The 25,120-nt window shown below is 38.2% G+C and overlaps 1 protein-coding gene across 1 annotated transcript in view; it reads left to right on the top strand.

Annotated features, from left to right (window-relative positions):
* KLHL4 (kelch like family member 4) overlaps positions 1-25,120 on the top strand; it is a 1,295,922-nt gene that overhangs the window by 115,053 nt on the left and 1,155,749 nt on the right. The window lies entirely within an intron of this gene.

The raw sequence follows: 25,120 nt of genomic DNA, 5'->3' as shown, positions 1-25,120 counted from the left end.
CATTTTATTATTTATTATTAAATATATTTAAACCTTTCATTGTGGCTGGTCTTTTAGAAAATAGTTTAATCTTTGAAAGTAATTGCATTTTTATTTATTTATTTATATTTGTTGACCGGCAGTGTCCAACTGGACGTAGGTCCATTTTCAGTGGAGGCCCGCGGAGAAAAGCTCCACAGTTAAAATAAACAGACAGTAGTTGCATTGGATTACATAGCGATTAACAATTTACATAGCAATTACTTACAGCATATTTACAGACGAAGAACATAGTACATCAGTAGACAACTAGAATCTTTATCTGTGAAGTACCTAACAGACATTAACAAATGTTGCAAGAAGAAGTTCCTGCTGTATAATAAGTACTGGCTTATGAGCATCTGAGCTTGCTATAATCAAGGTAGTTAGTGGAGTGGAAAGAAAGGTAGTGGTTGGATGGGGAGGGTGATATTAGAGTGGGAGTTGCAAAGGCATAGCCAGCATGTTTTTAGGTGCGCTTTTAGTAAAGTTTTGAAGTGGATGCATGATGGTATGGAGGTAATTGTGAGTGGGAGTTCCATAATTTGGCTATGGTGCAAGAGAATAGTGCTTCACCAGCAGAGTTATTGGCTTTAGTGATCTGCAAGTGATTTTTGTTGCTGGATCTTAGTGGTCTGGTGGTGCGATAGGGTTGGAGTAGATTCTGGAGGGTATGGGACATTTAGTGGATGATTTACTAGTTTGTGGGCAAGTGAGAGTTGATACCATTGAAGGAGGTGAGGGAGTTCAAGCCAGCCCAGTTCAGCAAGTGAGAGACGGTGGTGACTACGGTAGGATGCCCCTGTGGCTTAATTTGGCGATTTTGTTGTAGCAGGTCTCTAGCTTGTTTAAATCGCATTGCCTTAGGTTGGTATATATTGGACAGGCATAAAGTAGGGTGGAGATATGGTGGGAATTTGCTATTGAAATCTTTGCTGCTTTGGTGAGAAGTTGCTTATTTCTGTATAGCGCTCCTAGTTTATTGTGGACTTTTTTATGGTCAAGGATATGTGAATGTCAAATTTTAGTTTATTGTCTATTTCCACTCCTAGCAATTTGGTGTGTTCAGTTGGGTATATAGTGGTGTTGTCTTTTGCTGTGATGTTAAAGTGAGAGTTGTTTTGAGTATGTTTGGTGGGTTGGAAGATGAGTAGTTTACTTTTGTTTGGGTTGAGTATTAATTGGACATTGGATAACCAAGTTTCAACAGAGGAAAAGGCTTCCTGTGTGACTTTTTGCAGTTTGGGTAGGGACTGGGCTGAGAAGATGATGGTTGAGTCATCTGCATATTGTATGAGTGTGCCATGTTTGGTGGCAGAGGCTAGATTATTGGTGAAAACAGCGAAGAGTAGGGGTCCAAGGATGGATCCTTGGGGAACCCCTATGGAGACAGGTAGTTGGGGAGATATGTCATTTTGCCATACAATGGATTGTTGGAGGTCAGACAGGTAACTCTGAAACCAGTTGGTGACCGATTGTGAGAAGGATAGGTTATTGAGGACAGAGATAAGTTGTTTGTGTGGGACCATGTCAAATGCTTTAGATAGGTCTAGGAAAGTAGCAGAATTGAGATAGCCATTGTTTTTATGCTGGAGGATAGTGTTAGTAAAGGAGAGTAAGGCAGTGGTGGTGCTATGGTTTGGTCAGAAACCATGCTGAGTATTGGAAAGGAGGTTGTTAGTAAGGAGGTAGTCTGAGACCTGAGAGTGTATGCATCTCTCTAGTAGTTTGGAGAGTGGAGAGAGAATAGCTATGGTGCGGTAATTGGTTAGTTCTATGGAGGGTCCACCTTTGTGGAGGGGAATTATATGTGATACTTTCCACAGTGTGGGAACGTAACTTTCTGACAGAGATCGCTTAATCAAGATGGATACTGGGTAGGCCAGAACATCAGCTGTGATTTGTAGGTATTCATTTGGGAGGTTGTCTTCTGCTAATATGGTGGGCTTAAGTTTAGTTAAGAGTTTTTTTATGTTGGAGGTAGGTACAGGAGAAAAAGTGAAGGCAGTGGGGAGATTACTAGTTGACGGTGTGGGTTGGAGGGGAGGGGATTGTGTTGTTTAGCTAGTGATAGTATGGTTTGTGTGAAGTGTGTGTTGAATGAGGTAGCAATATTTTCTGAGGAGTGAGGGATGTTTTGAGGAGGGGAACTGACTTTACCTGGGTGGAGGATGGAGTTTATGGAGGACCAGAATTGTTTGGGACTGTGTTGAGAGGAGTCTAGGGCAGACTGGTAGTATTGGAATTTGTCCTGTTTTATTAGCTTTTTGACTCTATTGCGTAGTTCTAGGAATTTCTGTTTAGTTGAGGGGATTTTGGTTTTGCGCCAGTGCTCCCAGGCTTTATCCCTGTTTTTCATTTCTGACTTAGTGGTTTTCTGCAGCCATGGGGAGGGTTGTGCTTTGATTCTGGAAAGTCTTATGGGAGCATGGTAATTAAGGATGCTCAGGAAGGTAGTATTAAAAAATTCAACTGCGTCATCAAGGTTGAGGTACTTTAGAGGATGCCAGTTACATTCTTTGAGGGATGAGATGAATGTGAGTGGGTTAAAGTTTAGTTTTTTACATATTTGACTGTAGATGACAGGTTTAGCTTGGTATAGGTATTTTTTGAGTAGGAATGTTGGGGAGTGATCACCGAGGCTATCTGATAAGCAGCCTGTAATATATGACTGGGGGCTCTTACTGACTAGTATCCAGTCCAGGGTAGTGTGCTTGCTGGAGTTTTTATTTATCCTGGTTGGCGACTGGACTAGTTGGGTGAAGCCATGAAGGTTTACATGATGGGTTACATTTATTTGGTGACACTGTGGCCTCATGCTCCTGAAAGTCTTGCTGCTTGGTTAATACTACCATTTGTATAAGTATCAATTTTACTAAGAGTAATTGGGTACCCTGGTAAGAGCCTTAAAGTAGCTGGCTGGTGGCAGTGAATCTACCTTATCGTCTGGGTGGAGGTGGCAGAGCTGGTACATCTGTGCCAGTCTTTCCCAGGTATGTGTGTGTGTATGAAAATCAAATCTCAAAGACTGTGTGTATCACCTACTTGGAAATGGGACACAGTGCACTGATCTATGCAGAGAGAAGGTGGACTCTTATTTGGGGCCTGGAGAGGAAGTCTAGCCCCAGGTCTGGAGTGTGCTCCCTGTGTGCTCTTAAGGGAAATTGTGCTTGGTGCCGAAAGCTGCATCTGAAAATACTGTGTGTATCCATTTTTGTTGTAAGTGAATGTTCCCCATCAGTGTCAGTGGTGAGGACTGAGGCTGCTTGACCACCAGCCAAGAGGAGGGACATCACATTCATTCTAAGACTGTCATATCTCAGTAAATTCCACTTTTAGTGAGGTGTCATGATCTTGGTTGGAGGTATTATGTGTAAGCAGCTGGGGTGTGGTGAGCATGCTGTGTGCTCAGGAGTGTGACAATGAGTTTCTCAACCACATAATTAAAGAAATGTTGCACAGCTGGATTATGTAAGAAACAATGTTATTCAGATTAATAGCAATAGTTATTTATCACACTTTATAGCAAATACTGATATCATAACTATAGTTTACATCTGCATAGGCATCTTTTTGCATCTCAGATTTAAGCATTGAAATAATTTACTATGGCAACAGGTAACATACTTGCACTTGATGGTAGACGATCAGAAGACTATGAATTCCATTCCCACACCATGGGTTTGGGTTAGCTTTTCCAGTACTAAGTCTTCAGTGCAGCTTGAGAAGGGTGCTGCATACCTGAGGGTGCCACCCTTCCCATGAGACATCAAAAACTAGGGACCCATCTGCCTACCTTCATGTTAACTCAGGAGGATATACAGATTTCACAGCATTGCTTAAATTCTGCTTTATTTATTTATTTTTATTTTATTTTATTTTACATTTGTTAACCGGGCTAGTCTAACTGGATATATTTCCATTTTCAGTAGAGGCCCGTGGAGAAAAGCTCCACATAGATATAAACACAGTTACATAATATACAAAAAATGAACGAGGTAAAAAGGAGAAGGAGGGGGGATATGCAAAAATGCAGAAAGACATCATAGGATTTAATATTAACATAACATAGTATGATAGGATTCCTCATTCCCACACAATAAAAATAAAGTTTAAACTTATTTCACATTATTTTATAGGAAGGTTATATAAGGAGAGTAAAAGAGAAAAGAGAAATATACAGAAAAAGAGTGAGTAGATCAGTAAAATCTATACTTTCAGTAAAAGAAAATGCAACTAAAGGAGGAGAAGGATATTAGAGAGATATTAAGATATTAGGATATTATTTATTTTTCAAAGTCCTAAGATGTCTAGTAGTATATCTTGCACATCGTGTGGAAAGCCCTCCTGTAGTTTTGTTTCAGGACCTTGTAACTATGCACATGTGGTTCATCCTTGCATAACCATGGTGCAATTACACTATTCAAGATAATATATTCAAAGCAAGAAGATTACACATTTCAAACAGCTGTTAGATAAAAATGATTTCTTGTTGTCAAAGTAATATTTCTGGATTATAATTTGGATGATGCAGTCAGACCCTGAACAAAAACATATATCCTTTGTGAGTTGCTTTACCTTCAGACTGAGATTTGTTAAATAAAACCAACAGAAATTATAAATTAGTGCTAAGGGAAATATGGACTGGTGTCATAAGTAAAAAAAAAAAACTTTTTTTTTCTTTCCAGTTTAACAGCACTGAGATGAAGCATGAAATAATATCATATGGAAAAAGTTGTAAAACTGTAAAATACCTCAGCAGTACAAATATTTGCCATATATAGCATTTTTATAGCATGTTATCTCATGTTTGTAGTTCTACAATACTCTCTCTTTTTTTCCTGCTAATTTAAAGTTTTATGCTGCTGTTGTTGTGTTAGGAATGCTGTGTCTCTTCATTCCAGCATGATTTATTGCTTGTCTTATCCCTACAATACCTAGTATCTCACGTGAAAGAATTTTAACTAGAGGTGTAGTGTCAGCAAATGCTGCTTTAGAATTCATTCATAAAAGCTTAGGTAGACTTTTTTTTTTCTGCCAGCAAACTCTAATGTTCATAGTTATTTTTTCCAGGCACTTGAGCATTACCCAATAGGGCTAACATAATGACTGCAGAGTTTCGTATTATTTTTGCTCTTTTTGTGTGAACAATGTTCAACCAGCTGCACTGATTGCTGTAATTCTGAAATGTTTCATTTATCAATTTGCTCCAAGTAAAAAATGTGCAGTGATTACCCCAGAAGTTGTCATTGTTGTAATTTGTTGTTTTTCTAGTTGATATGTTAAAGAATATACCCTTTTGTTCAATTCCAGTTGTTGACATGACTACAAATAGAGTAACATGTAATAGTGCGAGCTGGAGCAGGTGTCTTAGTTATATCAATGAGATTTGAGAATAGTGGCATCACAGAACAAGTAACCATAGTATTGTGATCACTTTCCTGCAGTTATTAATACCAGAAAGTAGCACACTAATAAAAAAGTAAAAGTGTCTAAGGTAAAAAAAAAGTACTCAAAGTATACAAAAAAGAATATATAGATTCCATAGGGATATTCATTTGAAGTATTTGAATATCTTGTTTCCTAAGCAGTTTGTCACTGTAAAAACCTATAAAGAATTTAAGCAGGTAGGATAAAAGGTTCAGAATATCTTGTGTTTCTGCATAAAATTAAATAAAAAAAGACTGCAGGATTAATACTTGTGCAGTGATATACAGGTTCCTTTTTGCTGACTAACATAAACCTCAGGATTGTAAGAAGCATACAAAATATATTTTATTTAATTTTTATTAAAGTGTTTAAGTGTTTAAATGCTGTATATTAAAAAACAAGCAAAAAATATACACCTTAAAATATATATACTATAAAAGATACCTAGAAAAAAACATGGCTACATAAAGGTTGTTATTTAGGATCATTTCATAAAATGACAGCATGTCAATTAATTCTGGAATTCGGATAGAACTTTGTAAAATTATAGAATTTAGGGGATTTCCTAAGTGTGGCCACAAGGTCATGTACTAATTACAAAAGGTAATGTATTCCACAGAACTGAGTGATTGTAGTCAAAGGACATCGGTCTGAAGTCTTCAGCCTACCTGAGGGAATACCCAGCAACCCATCATCTGGTGACTCAAGTGGATGAGCTGGAACATAGGGCATGAACATCCTTTCAAACAGGTGAAACCCAGCTTGGACACTGTTCAGTAAATAAACAGAAAATGTTAAAAATAGACCAGTCCACCACTGTCAGCCAGCTCTGATCCTGCAGCACATGGATAATGTCACAAAACTAGGAGGACCAATTCACTATCCTTGATGTGGAGTTCAATCCTACTGTGTGTGAGAAAGGTTTGGATCTGAGTGCTTGTTGTAGCAAGATTTACACTATTCCAAATGAGAGAATACTAATGCATGAATACATTCTGCCAGTACCACAGATCGGTGGTATTGTATGGATGGAAATCGAATGATCAGATATGTGCGGACACCTGGTCCTTGTGCATCAGTCCATTATCTGGTAGGATAGCCAGATGCTTCTAATCAATTTCCCCAAACAAGATGAGCAATGTTAGTTAGGGCAGCCATTAACATGCACTAGCATAGCCTCAGTTTTCAAAGGACTGAACTTAAGATGTTTGATGTTCATCCTATTAAAGATGGAATCAAAGCAAACATTCTGTTATGACAGATAGACAAGTAAAGCATATCAATGTTAATAGACCATACTAAACCTGACCATTTTCAAAGGTAGTATGAATATCATAGTAGGTAATGTGGCCAAAATGGAGTTCTGTGCGACCCATATCAAAGGGGATAACTGAAGAATTAATCCTGAACATATCCTTCTAGAAATAACCTGAAAGACAAGAGGCAGACAGTTCATATGTACTAGCAGAGAGGCTGCAGTATATTCAAAAGGATGTCAGTATGATCCCAAGAACTACAGTATAAGAATCTATATTGTGATCAGGAAGGGAAAACATCCTTTTTTATTCCTCACCATGAGAAGGTCCCATAGAAATGTGAGTAGATTTGTAGCATTGGCTGATGTGGTTCGAATGCCTCATGAGATATAAAATAGCAACACAGCTTTTCATTAGACTACCATCCTTCTCCGTAATCTTCCACAAAAGCAGAAGTTCAAACCAAAGCTTCTCCAAGCTGCCAAGATCTAAAGACAATTTCTTAAGATATGGGGTCTTATAATGGGCCTTTTTGCTTGGATAAAAAAACCCATACAGTGTGATAAATGATCTGATTCATTGACTCGAAGCAAGGTTTAAGTAACCAGACCTGGAGTCTGTCCAGTCTGCACAAATCAGATGAACCACTGAAAGTGCATTCATGAGACTTCCATAGCTGGGGCATGATTAAATGCAGCCAAAATAAGTGAGAGGAAGCAACATCAAGACAATGCAAAAGGTGCAATAAATGCAGCAGAGTAGAAGGATTTCCCGAACAAGAACACTTTATCCATAAAGAACGATGCAATCTTCATCTGTCTAGTAGAAATTAACAAGACTGGCTACACCAACCTTTCCATATCACAACAGAGCACACCTAAATCATTCGGTGGGGCAAAAGTCTTTCAAGACAAGAACACTGGGATCTCTGAACGGTAGTCGGCATAATGATTTTGCAGTCTGAGCTAGTTCTCACTCAGTTAAGTCCTTTGCTGCACATATTCCAATCTATGCCTCTTGTTCATGGCTCACTGTGTTCTGTGTCAGACCAGTGATCTTTGGCTGTGATACATTTAAAGCATACACATTCTGGGGTGACAGTACCCATAATTCCAGTGACGTCCTTATTATAGATTCCTGTGTGGTGTTCTGGATTGTCAGCCCTGTCTTCAACAGGGCCAGATCCAGTGCAGGGATCAGATAACCACTAACACCACTTCAGATATCCTTAGTTCCAGCCCAGTTCAATATTTTATGGTAAGCTTCATCACTTCCATTAATGTTACTAGTTTTCATACAGGACAGTGGAAAAAAAATCAAATGTGTTAACCATACCATAAACCCTGTATTTATTTGATTTTAATATTGAAATACAGTAATTAAAAGCCTGCCTGGGGGGGGGGGGGGGGGGCAGAAACTGCAACACATGAAAATTGAACTGAATTGTTCATAATGTACTGTATTTCTTTGATTTTTTTTTTCTGGTTGTTTGAGTTCCAGTTAACTGGGAGTTTACTATAGCTGTTCTCTATACAAAATCACTACCAGTGAAGTTTCTATATATGTGTACCAGCATTGCTGCCTTCATTTTGTTCGTATGACTGCAGATTTTAAATACATAATTTAGGGATGTGGGTGGCTTGCATGTACATGTGGGATGCAAGGAGGTTTGACTGACTTGGGCTGGCTTGACCCTACAAAAAAATGTATACAGGATATTTTTTTTTTTTTTGAGAGGGGGAATCTGTGGAGGTCTATATCATGAAATCAAAATGGCTAAACACTGAATGCTGTTTCATCGACCAATAAATGGTGAACTACAAGTTACACGAATGGCCAGATCACCGATTTTTTTTTCCTAGGGAAAAAAATCAGTAGGCCAACCAGACACGACGCACCAGTTCAAACATTACAAAGTGGAGGGCTTCACCCCCCCCCCCAAGTAAATATACCAACTCCGAGATCGCACTTCAGTGGGGAAAAGGGCAAATTTACAGCGACGGAAAAAAATCTGTGAGCTGGCCATTCTCGTAACTTGCAGTTCGCAATTTATTGGTCAATGAAATGGCATTCGGTGTTTAGCCGTTTCGATTCGGTGATATAGACCCCATCTGTATTTAGTAACTTGGCTCCTCCCTTTTATGGCGGAGCCGTTTTATTATGACGAGACTCCTGATACTTATACACATGCTCCCATTCATTGGTCATTGTTCTGCAAACTACATAGGTTCATAGGTTAGTACTAGGCTAATTGCCCCTTGTGGGTCATTTTAAGCCTAGCCAATTACCCCACGTGAGAATCAAACCCTGCACCTTGTGTTTACCAGGTAAACACCTTAACCATTATGTCATCCTCCCACCCACAGAGAATCCTTCTCTCCATGGAGTGTTGGTGTTACTGCTGCCCTCCAGTTGTGATACTCATTCTCAGCCTTTCATTCCCTAGTAAGTACATAAAGTCAGACTCACTTCAATCTTTATTTGGATAGACTTCCTAGTTATGAAATGTCTGCTTTTGTACAAGTCTGTCGAACTATACAGTACATTAGATAGAGATATCTTTGACTTCCATTTCACTTCTTGCAGACTCATTTTTTATCACAATTTGTCTAACTGTATTATCTTAAAAGAAGTCTGGCAAAACTCTGCCTGCAATTCTACTGAAGTACTGAAACACTGAAACTAAATATTACAAAAAATCCTTAAAGTGTCTTTGCCCATCTACTTTTAAAGAACCTTAACAGTACCAATGAATTTTTATTCTTAAAGTGACTGCCATGCTGTTCTTAAAGATCCAAAATTCATTCACATCAACCATTCCAAAACCCAAATTTTGCAAAATATGAGAGGCCATTAAGAACAGGGGCACGGGGCCACCACAATCGGAAAGTAACTAGTTGATTTTGTAAGCTATGTACTTTACGTGAAATGTAATATTGGGTATTTTTTTCCTTTTTGTTTAAGTATAGAAAGAGAACCAGGAAGCAGGCAGTTTCCTTACCTTTATATGTAAATAATAAATATGTCCTTTCAATGGCCTGTACAAGCTGGTGACCATTGCCAATTTACCATCTGTCCCACCATTCCAACAGCTTTAATAGAAGCCAACAAACATTTTTAGTATTAACAAATTAATATCAAAACAATACCAGACACAGGCATGTGTTTTGCTTTATCAAAGCTCATTATGTGTTGTATTTTTTTCATTGGTTAGTACTAGGCTAACTGTGCTTGTGGGCCATTTTAAGGTAGCCAATTACATCATGTGATAATCAAACTCTGCACTGTGTGTCTATAAGGTAAACACCTTAAACATTATGCCAATCTGTTATTTTATTTTGAATTTGTTAACCAATGTAGAGCACTGATCCCAGTGGACCTATTTCAGTCTCAGCCTGGGGTAATCACAATAGATCTGACATTATAAACAGAGTGAATGACGAAACACATTATATACACTCATTACATAGAAAGAGAGTATCTTTCTTGGCTTGAGGGTAAAGAGGCAATAGATGCTTGACATTATGTACAGAGTGACTGACAAAATACAATATATATATACATGCATTATATACAGAGTAGATATGACAGATGTCATGCTGAAAGATTACAATGAAAAGTAAAGTCAGCGTGAGCTACGTCGGGACAAATAGGGTATGAACAGGTTAAGTTATATGTGCTGACAGAGAAAGAGAGAGCATTTGTGTTGTGCTTTTACTTCTGATCAGAAAATGGGACAAGATGAATGACATTTAAGAAAAGAAAGGTGAGAATCCCAGTTTGGACCAAGAATACACAAAGCATGGTTTGTGCACTGAAGACTTGTGTAGGAGACTTGGAGGAGCGGGCCTAAGTGGTTAAGATTGCTAAGGTTGTATGTCAATGTATCTCTAAATGATCTGGAGGCAAATAGGGAGAAGATCAAATCTTTGATAAGTTTAAACAGCTGAGTGGTAAATAGAAAGTCATCCCATTGCTTTTCAGGTAGCTAGTTAGCTTTTTCAATCATTTTGCAGTGGTGTTCATTTCTTTATGACAGACTGATGAATCTGCGTATGACGTTTGAGAGGAGGATGCATTTCTTTTAGAGGCTGCTACAATTAATGGGAAACCATATGGGTCATTTAACTCAGGTCCTGAAAAAAGGTGATAAAAAGCAATTTTTGAGCTGTATTGACCTTGATGTTTTGTATTTTTAAGTCCTATTGCCTTATTCATGCACATTAAAACATGATTTGTTTTTTCATGCTATTTTTTTTTTTACTAACATTGTACTGCAGTTATTTGCTATGCTACATCATTTTTAAGTGATGCTGCCCCATGATACAGTTTTGGAATACATGATCTAAAATACCTGGTCAGTAATCAGGATAAAGTATCATCATAAATACCTGGTCAGTAGTCTGGAAAAAGTATCATTGTAAATACCTGGTCAGTAGTCAAGATAAAGTATTGTAAATACCTGGTCAGTAGTCAGGATAAAGTATCATCGTAAATACCTGGTCAGTAGTCAGGATAAAGTATCATTGTAAATACCTGGTCAGTAGTCAGGATAAAGTATCATCATAAATACCTGGTCAGTAGTCAGGATAAATTATCATCGTAAATACCTGGTCAGTAGTCTGGATAAAGTATCGTCGTAAATACCCGGTCAGTAGTCAGGATAAAGTATCATCATAAATACCTGGTCAGTAGTCAGGATAAAGTATCATCGTAAATACCTGGTCAGTAGTCTGGATAAAGTATCATTGTAAATATCTGGTCAGTAATCAGGATAAAGTGTCATCGTACTTGTAATACAAAGAGTGTTGTGTCCCCACATTTGTCAGTATTCATTTAGACAGGAGTCAGACTGGAATTATCCAGTATTTCATGTTTCTGAAATAATACATATTTAGTGCACAACATTCCTACACTGTTATACTGAAGGAAAACGAGCATGGATAACAGAATGAGATTTGCTTTAAGCAACTGGTAACAAAAATAAGTGTGAATAATGCTCAGACACTTTGGAATTAGATTAATGCAGCGAGGTGCTCTCCGCAGAAGCGTATATTCTGTTTTGTATATCTACATGTCAGCTGTCTGAAAAATAAGATGTGCACTTTGTATACAATAAAGTAAGAAAGCACTTGTAATTAATGGTTAGATTAAAAGCTTCATATCTGTTTCAGTTTTACAGAGAGCCCAGTCATTCACTTCAAGTATTTTACTGCAAGTACTATTTTTAAATGTGACTGCACACTTAGAATAAAATCATTTGATTATGTAATTTAACATGAACCGCATTTTGACTTGTAGAAAATTAAAGTATCCTGAGTGCAATTAGCCTGGATAGCATGCCTTCTTACTAGAGATGTACTGACTCTATAAATGTACAAGTGAAGTGAGTCACAGTGTCTGTACTGAAACAAAATGAGTCACAACAGCAGCTCTGTCAGTTTTAACCTATTAATCAGCACTGAGCCTTTAATGTGCTAGATGAAGTAAGGTTTCCAGCATTTCTGTCTGCTGCTTCAGGCATATTACCTGTTTGCAGTATAGTCTCTGGGATTCTGGGAGCAGATGTATTTTTACATGGCCCATTAATCTTGTAAATTATGGCACAAATTGTGTCCCTAACACACACACACACACACACACACACACACACACACACACACATACACACACACACACACACACACACACACACACACACACACACACACACACACACACACACACACACACACACACACACACACACACACACAGTATTGTTCCATAATCACCTAATTAGGCCTTACTATTCATCACATTGACACATTTTGAAAATGTTTCTGTAAAGTACCGAATTAATGATTTTATGAAGACAGCATTGCTTTTCCATCACTGTCTCTCAGCATGCTTTTGAACATTCATCATTGTTCTGACTCCTGCCAGCATGAGGATGTATCATTTCTCCCCAAAAATCATTTCTGTGAAACAAGCCTGCATCCTAAATGCAGTGTAAACCAACTTTACATGTTCACATATGCTTTCCTCCTTATTTCTTCTTTCTATATATTTGAATCTGCTAGTCACTAAATGTAGCTGTATGATACCTATCCCACTACTTGTAACCAATTCCCAAGGCTCCTTTATGGTTATCCCTATTTAATTACAGTCTGCAAAACAAAATATGTCATTTCATATTGGGATGATTAAATATGTCTCACATGTTCTTCTACACCAATGTGACCTTTTTATGTAACCGGAACTATACCAGTAACATCTCTGCATGACGGTTATTTATTCACTTTTTGCTTGGGTCACTGTGTTCTGTATAAGTCTTGTGTATAGTTTCTTGCTCTGATGTACTACTCTAGATTTCAGTACTGTAATTATGTAATCTGTATTTCATTTGCATCATCTTTTCTATTTTTGTACTGTTGAAGAGCTCCGAACTACTTTACCTGACTCATTTCTTATCATATTGGTCCCTCTAGGTGTTTCCATTATATTACAAATGTTTGTGCTATAACAATTCTTAGTTTCCTACCATGCAAGTAGCAACATACATAAATAAAATCTCAGTAAAGTGCCATTTATTCATTTTAAACTAGAAACTTATACTACTGAGACATGAACGGTGCAGGGGTGCACTGGTAGTGTTGTCACATCACAGTAACAGGTTGCCAGTTCGATTCTCAGTTGGGGTGCCTTCTGTGCAGAGTCTGCATGTCCTCCCTGCATTCGTGTGGGTTTCCTCCAGGTGCTCCGGTTTCCTCCCACATTACAAAGACATGCATCCGGAGCATTTCTCCCCGGGCCTCCACTGAAAATTGGCTTTGTTCCAAGTCGGACTTTTCCGGTAAACAAATGTTAAATAAAATAAAAATAAATACATTTCTTCACATTCCTTCATGACTGTTACAGCTATAGTTTTCATCTGCAGGGTAGATACAAAAACAGCTTTATATTCATTTGGCAAAATTACTTTCAGAACAAAACACATATATCTGTGATACTCTATTTTGTTCAACAAACTACATCATTAATAGTTGCCCAATTCGTTGATGTAGAGGGATTAAGCTCTTATGACCCCAATGACCTGAAATCAGTGGCTTGGGCACTAGACAAATCAGGTGGTTTAACTGAGAAGCGGACATCATCTCACCCATTGCTGGGGGAGGAAAGTCATCTGGCCTGTTGAAATATGGATACCTACTGGAAAAAGAAGTATATTTCATGCTATACCATGAACCATGGATGTGCTTATCTCTGCAAAGCCATGTCTGTAAGCCATCGAGCATGGGCACGAATGTGTATGCCAAAAAAAGAAGGTGTAGCAACCATTTATGTCACTTGCAGGAGGAGGCGTTAGGCCAGAAAACAGAAATAACCTTCATGGCTGCCTGTATGGTAAATATGCCATGAAAAGCTCTTATCCCAGCAATGGGGAATTAACGATTGCAGATAGGGTGTCAGCAGGCATGTGTGGGCCCTAAAATGGACAGAAAAACAAACCTATATTATGAACAAAACTATGTCGAAAATTTGAGACACCAATATAAAATACCACTAAATTTATGAGACAGGATTACTTTACAGCAAATGAATTTTCAGTCACTTTCATTTCCTCTGAACACTTTAATAACATGACAAATGGCACCATCACGTCAGCAACACTGACAAAGTAAATGATCCATGTTATGTACATGCTACAATCACACTTGGCATGTTTGCTGCATGATACATGTTATGTACATACTACAATCACACTTGGCATGCTTGCTGCATGATACATGTTATGTACATCCTACAATCACACTTGGCATGCTTGCTGCATGATGCATGTTATGTACATGCTACAATCACACTTGGCATGCTTGCTGCATGATACATGTTATGTACACGCTACAATCACACTTGGCATGCTTGCTGCATGATACATGTTATGTACATGCTACAATCACACTTGGCATGCTTGCTGCCATCAAACCTAAGCTCCATTCAGTCATACTTTTTCTAGTAATTAGACTTTTTGTCAGTGAGGTATAAAGTTTTTCTTACAGTCTCATAGTACATCTCTCCTGTTAACATTCGTCTTTGCTCACTATACTCCTTCAACCAAGGTTATTTTATTCCTTGATATAACACTCTATTCCAGGCAACTATTGTTTTATTTCTGTTTATTTCCAACATATATCCATTAAGCAAGTCATCAGCTACAAAGCCGCAACCAGTTGTTTATCATTCACAAATGTATGTCATAATTATTTGGAGTCATTTTGTTGCTTAGTCTGTTTCCAGGTTGCCCTTGTGTTGCGCCACAATTATTTCCGATAATCCTCAAACATATTTTTCTTTCATAAGTGCTCCTTGTTTTACATTTTTGTTTTCTCTGTACCATTCTCTGTGATGTTCCCATTCTATAACAGAGCACTGATTTTTTATAATTTCTACAGTTCTGCAATTGCTTATTTTCACTTATATGAGGCATGTTCTTTCTTCATCACTGTGGTGAATAATGAAATAAAATTGTCAGAGGAATAGGTATTATGTCTATGTAATACTCAGTAATCATTCTACACATTGTCGTGCAGGATTAAAATGAACCCCCACTGGATGGTTATAGCTCTGGTTATATGATTCCTTTCATTTTGCAGAAATCAGCAGAGCGCTCAACTGTTTCTTAAGGCAGCAGCAGAAGAAGTAGAAACTTTGTTTGTGTTGGTCAAGAAGGATAGTCTGAATGATCAGAGCCCATTCTAATCTGAAGTCTGTAAAGAATAAGTTCCAGGAATAAGAATAAAACAATATATTGCATAACACAAAACATTCAAAACTATTTAATACAATAAAACCAAAAAGTAAAATACATAAACATTATATTGTCTTCATCATAATCAGCATCCTGTTTCCCATTCTATGCAACATCGGGTTGTCACATCAACTGTTGCTAGCTATCTACAGTAAATTAAGGTCCACTCATCTACCAGCTTTACCAGACATACCCATCTGTTGCATTTCTTTCCAGCAATCTGTTCATCTGTCTTCTTCAACAGACATGCCCATCTTTTGCATTTCTTTCAAGCAATCTGTCCATCTCTTGATTGGACATCCTCATCTCCTGATTTCATCCTATCATCCCAAATCTGCTCTACAGCAGATATTAGAAGCACACCACGACAATCGAAGCCAACTTAAAAAGCTGATATATCCTTTATTGTAAAAAGTAAGCGCTTTCACGCCTCACAGGGCGCTTCTTCAGACTTTAATAAAAATAAAAAGTAAAAATCTCCATTATATCGCTACCTAACCCTTTCATGAGCCAATGAAATCTCTGAAAGTTAATTAGCTAATTAATTCTGATTTTCAGCATTTAATTTCCTTGAATTTAGAAAAATCTTTGTAAAAACAGTTGTTGACTGATAGTTTTATTAGTCCATATTTGCTCATTATAAAGATAATTCTATCAGTCTACTGTGAGTTTCCCTAAAGTTCTAAAAATTATAAAGTATATTCATGCACATAAAATGTTTTTATACAAACAAACATACATATATATATAAAATTCAATATGAAAATATGCAAAAAATGAAAATATAAATATATATATATATATATATATATATATATATATATATATATATATATATATATATATCCATATCTGTATATTTATATGCTTCTAATTTCTTTTTTCTACTGGACTTTTAACCTTATTTTGGAGGCACTTCACCCCTTGAGTATACATTTTCTTTCAAGATTTATCTTTCTACAGAAGATATGACTGAAGTAGTGCAATCTGTTCTTGACATGCTCTCCAGCTGGGACTATTACTGCTTCCAGTCTGTTGATCTAATTTCTTCATCTGCCCCACACTGTACATCCTACTACTCACCTCAGACACTTCATCTCCATAACCTCAGTCTTCCTCACCTGCACTGTCTTCATTGTCTGATTTCTTGGTGATACAGCAGCATTGATTGTACAGCTTAGTTTTCAACATTTTTGTAATTCTGCTGTCACACACTATCCCTGGCACTTTGTGGCATGTTCTCCTCATTTGCACTTCCCTTCTCCTAAACCACACCTCCCAGATATCTGTTAACCTGTTCTACTATTTTGTTTTCATCTTATTTTAATTTCTATCATTTGCTGCCATGACCACCGTCTTTTTAGTACTCAGTTTCATCTCGTGTGCATTCAGTTTTGCATTACAGTCCTCTGTCATGTGCTGAAGTTACTGTCCGGAGTCTACTTTAACACCACTTCATCTGCATACAGCAGCAGCATTGTTGATTAGTTCCCTCTGACATGTTTGCTGATGTGGTCCATCAAAAGTATGAACAGGAGAGGGTTCAACACTGAACTTTGGGGAGCCACTTTACAAGTTTGAAAACTGTTCACTTTTGTGTCATTGGGTCCTTGTGCGTAGCCTGCAGTAATTCTATCAGTGTTTTGTGGACTTCAGACTATCACAGTTCTGCTGAAATCAGCTTTCTTAGGACATTTTCTCAAAGTTTAGGTATGCTGGACTCTTTCCTCATCTCTACTGTTTTTTCAGCTATCTGCCTCATGGGTCAGTTAGATTACATCCTGATCTAAAACCAAACTCCTCATCTTCTGACTTACTATCTACACAGCTGGTCCAGCACATTCACTGTAGGACTCCCGAGGGCATTCGTCCCCCCCTTGTCTTCCCTTCCCATATCTGGATGACTACTCTACTAATTATACTTGCATTTCCTGTGTTTGCCCACTAGATGGCAGGGTAATTGCACTAGAAACCAGCTCTCTTTTGTAGCCCACTTCCACTCCTTTCCCATAAATCGTTTACCCTGACTGCTTTAACCACTTCTCTTTTTGGGCCTTGGTGCCTCAACTCCCCTTGCTCTAATCTCCCTAGTCTCAATCTCCCTCTAACTCTCGCCCTCCTGACCAGCATACTATCCTGCAAAACAAAATAAGATACAACAGTTTCACTTACTGATTACTTTTTTTTCCATGACTCCCACTTACCTGTTCTGCTGAGCCAGCCCGCTCTGTTTGCACTCGCTATGCTCCGGCACACTCAACTCCCCTACCCCCATCCCCACCCACCCCTGACATAATTTCCTTTATTCTCTAGCCTTCTATAACACAAACCCTAAACCCCATCCCTCATTCACCACCTCCTCTAATCTCCTTCCTCCATCCACCTCCACCCTTAGTACCACCTGTATCTCTACTCATTATATCTCATCCTCATTTACTTCGACCCTTTTACCTTTCAGCATCCTTCCCACATTCATCTCCCCTACACAAATAATCACATCCTCACTCACCCACTATTCACCATGTTTCACCACACCCTCCTACTAGCATTACTAACTACTTCCACTCTAAGTATCCTTTACAACCTCACCTCTTATAACTATCGCATAAAACCCTACTTCCACTCACCCACCTCTCTCTATCCACCACTTTTCTCTCAACTCCCTCACTCTTTCTTAACCCCATTGCTTGTCACTATATCTAAAACCTTACCTCCTAGCACAAAACTTGGCACACTCAAACCAACCCACTCTAAAGGAAATCCCAAATACATTCTACTTTATATACCAAAGCTTCAACCAATCTCTACACTCCACTCCTTGTTACTCTCAGGTAACAATCACCCCAACCCTGCCTCAAGTCTACCCTCTCCCCCTAGTGGTCTTTCCACACACAAGTCCACTCCCCTCTTCCATATCCCACCAAAACACATCTCCTTTTAATCCATTAACCTGAGAAGTTTAGTAAACAAGACTGCTGAATTCCATTCCTGGATCTCTCAACACTCCCCTGACATCCTAGTACTTGGCGAGACTTGGCTAAAACCTCACATTCCAGATAAAGACGTCCTTCCCCCCAGCTATAACATTCTAAGACTAGATCAAACCAAAAATAAAGGTGGAGGTGTAGCTATCATGTACACCAATAACCTCACTCTAACCCCTGTAGTATCCCTCTCCCCTCTACACCCTCCTGTAGAACTTCTTTTGACCAACTGTAAATTTAATCCCCAAACTCACTCAACATTGCTGCAATCTACATTCCACCTGGAAACAACATCGCAGTACTAGAAAATATCCTTTCCTCTTTCTACACTGACCTCCACAATGAGACTATAATCATGGGAGATGTCAACATCAACTGGTCAACTCTCACCACAGTATCCCCATCCACCTCCATTAACCTACATGATTTTACCCAACTAGTAACTACAGCTATGTATACCACTAAATCCACTACCTATTCATCCATACTTGACTGTATCCTAGTGCCACATCCCCATAAATATAACTTCCCTGAAACCCTACCCGACACCCTCAGTGACCACTGCCCAAAGTCCTCTGCTTTAGCCCACATATTCTTAAACCCCATAAACACAAAGCATGCCAAAGGCTAAAAAACTTTGTCCCAAATGAACTTAACAGACAAATCTCAGCTATCAATTGGTCCTTTCTAAAACAACTACACCTCGATGAAGCTGTTACAGAATTTAACAATATATTCCTTAACATACTCAACTTCCTTGCCCTCATATGCAATGTCAGAATAAAATCTACCATATCCCCTTGGCTAGCTCCTTCCACTCACTCCCTAATGGCTCAAAGAGACAAAAATTGGAAGCTCTGGATCAAAAACCAAACTGCCTATGCACCTCCAAGAATATAGACAACTTTGTAACCTTACTAAGAAAGGAATTATCAATGACAAGAGAAACTACTACTCAAATCCCCCTAAAACATACATACATAACCCAAAGAAATTCTGGCATACTATTAATCAAATCCTTCATCCAGGTACCCCTCTACTCCCCAGCCTAACCCCTCTATCTCTTCCCTCCAAGCCAGTACTAACTTTAGCTCCTCCTTCATAGACTCCATCAGTAAACTTATCAACCATCCTAACTCTAAATCCACCCCACCCCCAATTTCCTCTAACTCCTCCTCTGCTTTCTGCTTAAAAATAGTGCCCACCAGATACATAAAATGTCTGCTCCTTAAGCTTAAAGCATGTTCTCCCTCAGTAGATGATCTCCCTCCACTCTTTCTCCAACTAGCTGCCAACTCCCTAGCCCTACCCATCTGTATTCTCATCAACCGATGTATTACTGAAGCCAAAGTCCCAGCTATATGGAAAATGTTTTACATTCTTCCCATCCATAAAGGAGGCAACTCCACTGAACTATCCAACTATAGGCCCATAGCAATTCTATCACCCCTCTCCAAGATCTTCGAGAAATGTGTACACAAACATAACCTACAATACCTTACACAAAAAAATGTAATCACCCCTACTCAACATGGTTTTCACCCTGGCCACAGTACCTCTACTGCCCTCATCTCCTTCACCAACACCATTTCACAAGCCAGAGATCATAATAAACTAGTTTCCTGTCTCTTTCTGGATCGCTCAAAGGTATTTGACACCATCTCCCACCACCTACTGTTAGAAAAACTCTCTCAGTTAAACTTATCTGCCACCACTATCTCCTGGTTCTCTAGTTACCTCAGTAACCATTTTCATTCTGTCAGATGGAACTCTGCTATCTCCGCCGAACGCCCAATACAGATGGAATACCCCAAGGGTCAATTCCAGGGCCACTGCTATTTAATATTTTTGCTAATCAACTATCTACCTCTACCCCACACTCATCACTAGTCCAGTATGCAGATGACTCCACAGTCATCTCAGTTGCTGATTCCTTTCTTGAACTCTGTATTACAACACAGAACTCCTTCTTGTCTATTGAAAACTGGCTCAAACAAAACCATCTAATCTTAAACCTAAAAAAGACCAAGCTCTTACTTCTCATACCTAAAACAATGTCCCACCTGAAACCATCTTTCACCATCACTTCCCGCAAAAACACAACTATCTCAGTTGAAAGCCACACCAAACTACTAGGAGTCATTATTGATGACCAACTAAAATATGACCTATATGTTCTAAGTAACATTAAGAAAACCAATCAAAAACTTGGTCTCCTTTATAGAAATAAAAACTTTCTCTCAAGCAAAGCTAAAATAGCTCTATTGCATGCCAACCTATTGCCAACCCTTCTCTATGGCTCTCAAATTCTCACCAATTTACAGGCCACACTTACATTTAAACTGGAATCCACTTACAAGGTAGCTAAGTTTGCTGCTGAACTACCATATTCATCTAATCACTGCCTCGCTCTCAGGAAACTGAACTGGTTAGAATTCCTCCATAACCTCCTCCTTTCTCAGCTCCAGATAATTCATTCTGTTCTATACCAGCCCAATTTTTGCCCCAGCATCACATCCATCATCTCCCATTACACCCCTGCAGAAACACTCCGGAGCTCTGATCAACATCTCCTATCCATTCACAAACCCAAGATCATCTTAGGAAAAAGCCTTTTTTGCTATCAGCCTGCTGATAACTAGAATAAACTACCACTGGACATCTGACACATTATACCCAAACCCCAGTTCAGAAAGACAGTAAAAAATTGCTTAAGCAAAAATAAACTGTCAGGCTATCTCCCCCTCCCCCTGACTGACCCGCCTCTTTTAGCTATTCTCTCTCTCTCCTTTCTTTTACATCAGTACAACTCTACCTTTTCCTAATCACTCATCATCTCAACACTGTGAAATGTCTTTCCTACCTCATTGCCTCTAATCTATACTCTTTTCAAATTCTTTTTGCTACTTAACCTCCTCTTGTTTTTTACTCTGCCAGTTTATTCTGTTTCTGGTATATGACTTGTCAACAGTCAAATGTCTAAGATATGAAACCCTTACACAATTACACATAACTACACTGTAACTACTTTTGTTTGCCTTGTTCAAATTATAACTATGTTTTTCTTGTACTCTGCACTGTACCTACACATGCTTTAATGTCCTGCTAATAGATATTCTATGTTTGTGTTCTTGTATTAATAACTGACTTCTAAGTCAAATCAATTGTGTGTAATTACTGTGGAGCATTTATCCCCAGATCTTCACTGAAAAAAGGCTCTGTCCCAGCTAGACCAACCTGGTCAACAAATGTCAAAAAATAAATAAATAAATAAATGTATCACTCATCATCTCCAGCACTTTCAAGCAGTGTGACAAGAGTTTGATGCCTCTGTATTGCCTTCAGTTGAGAATATCCAACTTGTTCTTTTACAATGGCACTAGAATGCTTGTTCTTCAGTCATCTAGGTTATGCCATTCTACAGAAGCATAGCTAGAGTGGGGTGAATGGGGAAACTAGCCCAGGAGCAAAGTGTTAGGGTGCATTGTTGGCTTCTCCCAACTATTCGTTAATGCATATCACCTTACAAAAGCCAGTATTGCATTTGCAGTTAAACCTGAGTATTGTAACACTCCAGGTAAGGCCTAAACTCTAGCAAATGCAGTTTTTTTTTAATAAACTCTGAGCAGTGCAGTGCTCAGACCAGAGTCTTAATGAAAGCAACTGCTTGCTACAGTTTAAAACATTTTTTAATGTTTTTTAATAAAACCTGAGCAGTATAGGGATCTCTGCAGAGTATAAACTAAACTGCTTCCAGCATTGTAACATGAAGTTTGCTATAGCTTAAATTACTTTCTTTTCTTAAACTAATACCTGAGTGCTGTAGCACTACATGTGGGGTATGAACTATATCAACTGCAACAACTTAAATCCTGAGCTTTGGCTGGCTAAGATCTAGCTGTATTCAACTGGACGTATAAGAGAATTTAAGAACCTTTTATCTGCAATATTTTCAAATAATACAGCTTTTTAATTGATTTATTTGTGCTGCATAGAATATTAACTGAACTGGAAGTTTTGACTCTGTTTTTTTCAGTTAGTGCTTGCTAGAATTTTATTGCCTGTTAGTAGCTTCAGTTGGGGGTAGTCTCATTCATTCATATCCTGTTACTTCCTATTTAAGTGGTACATTTTGGAATATTTTCTACTTACATACTGAGCTTTTGCCGGCAAAGATCTAGTTGTATTCAACAGGACATATAAGAGAATTTAAGTACCTTTTAGCTGCACTTTTTTCAAATAATACAGCATTTTAACTGATTTATTTGTGTTGCATTGAATATTAAAGGAACTGGAAGTTTTGACTCTGTTTTTTTCAGTTAGTGCTTGCTAGATTTTTATTGCCTGTTAGTAATTGCAGTCGAGGATAGTCTCATTCATTGATATCCTGTTACTGCCGATTTAAGTGGTACATTTTGAAATATTTTCTCCTTAAATCCTGAGCTTTGGCCGGCTAAGATCAAGCTGTATTCAACTGGTCGTTTAAGAGAATTTAATTACCTTTTATCTGCACTTTTTTCAAATAATACAGCATTTTAATTTATTTATTTGTGCTGCATTGAATATTAAAGGAACTGGAAGTTTTTACTCTGTTTTTTCAGTTAGTGCTTGCTAGATTTTTATTGCCTGTTAGTAATTGCAGTCGGGGGTAGTCTCATTCATTGATATCATGTTACTTCCTATTTAAGTGGCACATTTTGGCATATTTCTGCTTAGATCCTGAGCTTTGGCCAGCTAAGATCTAGCTGTATTCAACTGGACATTTAAGAGAATTTAAGTACCTTTTATCTGCACTTTTTTTAAATAATACAGCATTTTAATTTATTTATTTGTGTTGCATTGAATATTAACGGAACTGGAAGTTTTGACTCTGTTTTTTCAGTTAGTGCTTGCTAGATTTTTATTGCCTGTTAGTAATTGCAGTCGGGGGTAATCTCATTCATTGATATCCTGTTACTGCCTATTTAAGTGGTAAATTTTGAAATATTTTCTACTTAAATCCTGAGCTTTGGCTGGGTAAGATCAAGCTGTATTCAACTGGTCATTTAAGAGAATTTAAGTACCTTCATTCTGCACATTTTTTTAAATAATACATCATTTTAATTAACTTATTTGTGTTGCATTGAATATTAACTGAACTGGAAGTTTTGACTCTGTTTTTTCAGTTAGTGCTTGCTAGATTTTTATTGCCTGTTAGTAATTGCAGTCGGGGGTAGTCTCATTCATTGATATCCTGTTACTGCCTATTTAAGTGGTACATTTTGGAATATTTTCTGCTTAAATCCTGAGCTTTGGCCAGTTAAGATCTAGCTGTATTCAACTGGACATATAAGAGGATTTAAGTACCTTTTATCTGCACTTTTTTCAATTAATGCAGCATTTTAATTTATTTATTTGTGTTGCATTGAATATTAATGTTACTGGAAGTTTTGACTGTTTTTTCAGATAGTGCTTGCTAGATTTTTATTGCCTGTTAGTAATTGCAGTCGGGGGTAGTCTCATTCATTGATATCCTGTTACTGCCTATTTAAGTGGAACATTTTGGAATATTTTCTGCTTAAATCCTGAGCTTTGGCCAGCTAATATCTAGCTGTATTCAACTGGACGTATAAGAGAATTCAAGTACCTTTTATCTGCACTTTTTTCAAATAATACAGCATTTTAATTGATTTATTTGTGTTGCATTGAATATTAACTGAACTGGAAGGTTTGACTCTGTTTTTTCAGTTAGTTCCCCACCCACTCTCCCTGTTTTTGTTTTGGTGTTAATCCTGGTGGCTTTGAAACTCCCCACCCCTCTTGTAAATTTGTGTTTGGATATTCCTTCTGGGCCCCTCTTATTTGCTCACTCAACTGAGTGCAGTGAGATCATATTCTGATTTCAGGCACTCCAACTGTGTACAAAGAGAGCATCTGGGAAAGAAAAAAAATAAGCTTGTTTCCTGCCTTTCCTGTAAGTGGTCTAGACTGTTTATAGGCTTCTGAGCCCCCAAGCCTTTCTGTGTTGGAGGGAAGCCTTCTAGCTTAATTTTGTTTCTTAGAACTAGCCGATTTTCTAGTTTCAGCACTCAAATCTGTTTCTTTGAACTCAGCACTTGTTCAGAACTCGTTGTAAGCACGAAATAAGCTGCAAATTACTACAGCACTCAACTTTCCTCACTTGTCTAGAAGAAAGCAGTTTTTAGTACTTAATAAACACCTATCCCGGCATGTCTAAGGATCAGCTCCTGGTGATTTCTCCTGTCTACCTGATGAATCTGGGCATCTTGGGGCAATGCAGCAATTGCCTCATGTACACAGACAACCCTCTCCTCCTACCACCCAACACTACAACCTGTGAAACATGCACTTATATAGCCAAACTGGAAGCAAAGTTCTATTCACCCAAGACTGGACTAGACAGTCAAGAGGAGAAGGTAAACACTTGCACCACACCACACTCATCACATAGTCCCTCAAAACCTACACCACCAAAACACACACATAGAATCACAAAACACACACCTACATTCACAGAGGCTCTCAATAAAAACCTGCCCAAGCATCAGGGAACTCCAAAGCAGAAACGCAAGCAAACTCCACCCCACAACACAACCCAAATGCCACATAGCCCACAAACTCAGTGTGCCACTCATCCACAGCCC

Source organism: Protopterus annectens, chromosome 15.part0, assembly GCF_019279795.1.
Source record: "Protopterus annectens isolate FY-2018-M chromosome 15.part0, PAN1.0, whole genome shotgun sequence".
Taxonomy (NCBI): Eukaryota; Metazoa; Chordata; order Ceratodontiformes; family Protopteridae; genus Protopterus; species Protopterus annectens.
Note: the sequence above shows the minus strand (reverse complement) of the source record. Positions and strands in the feature narration are given on the sequence as shown.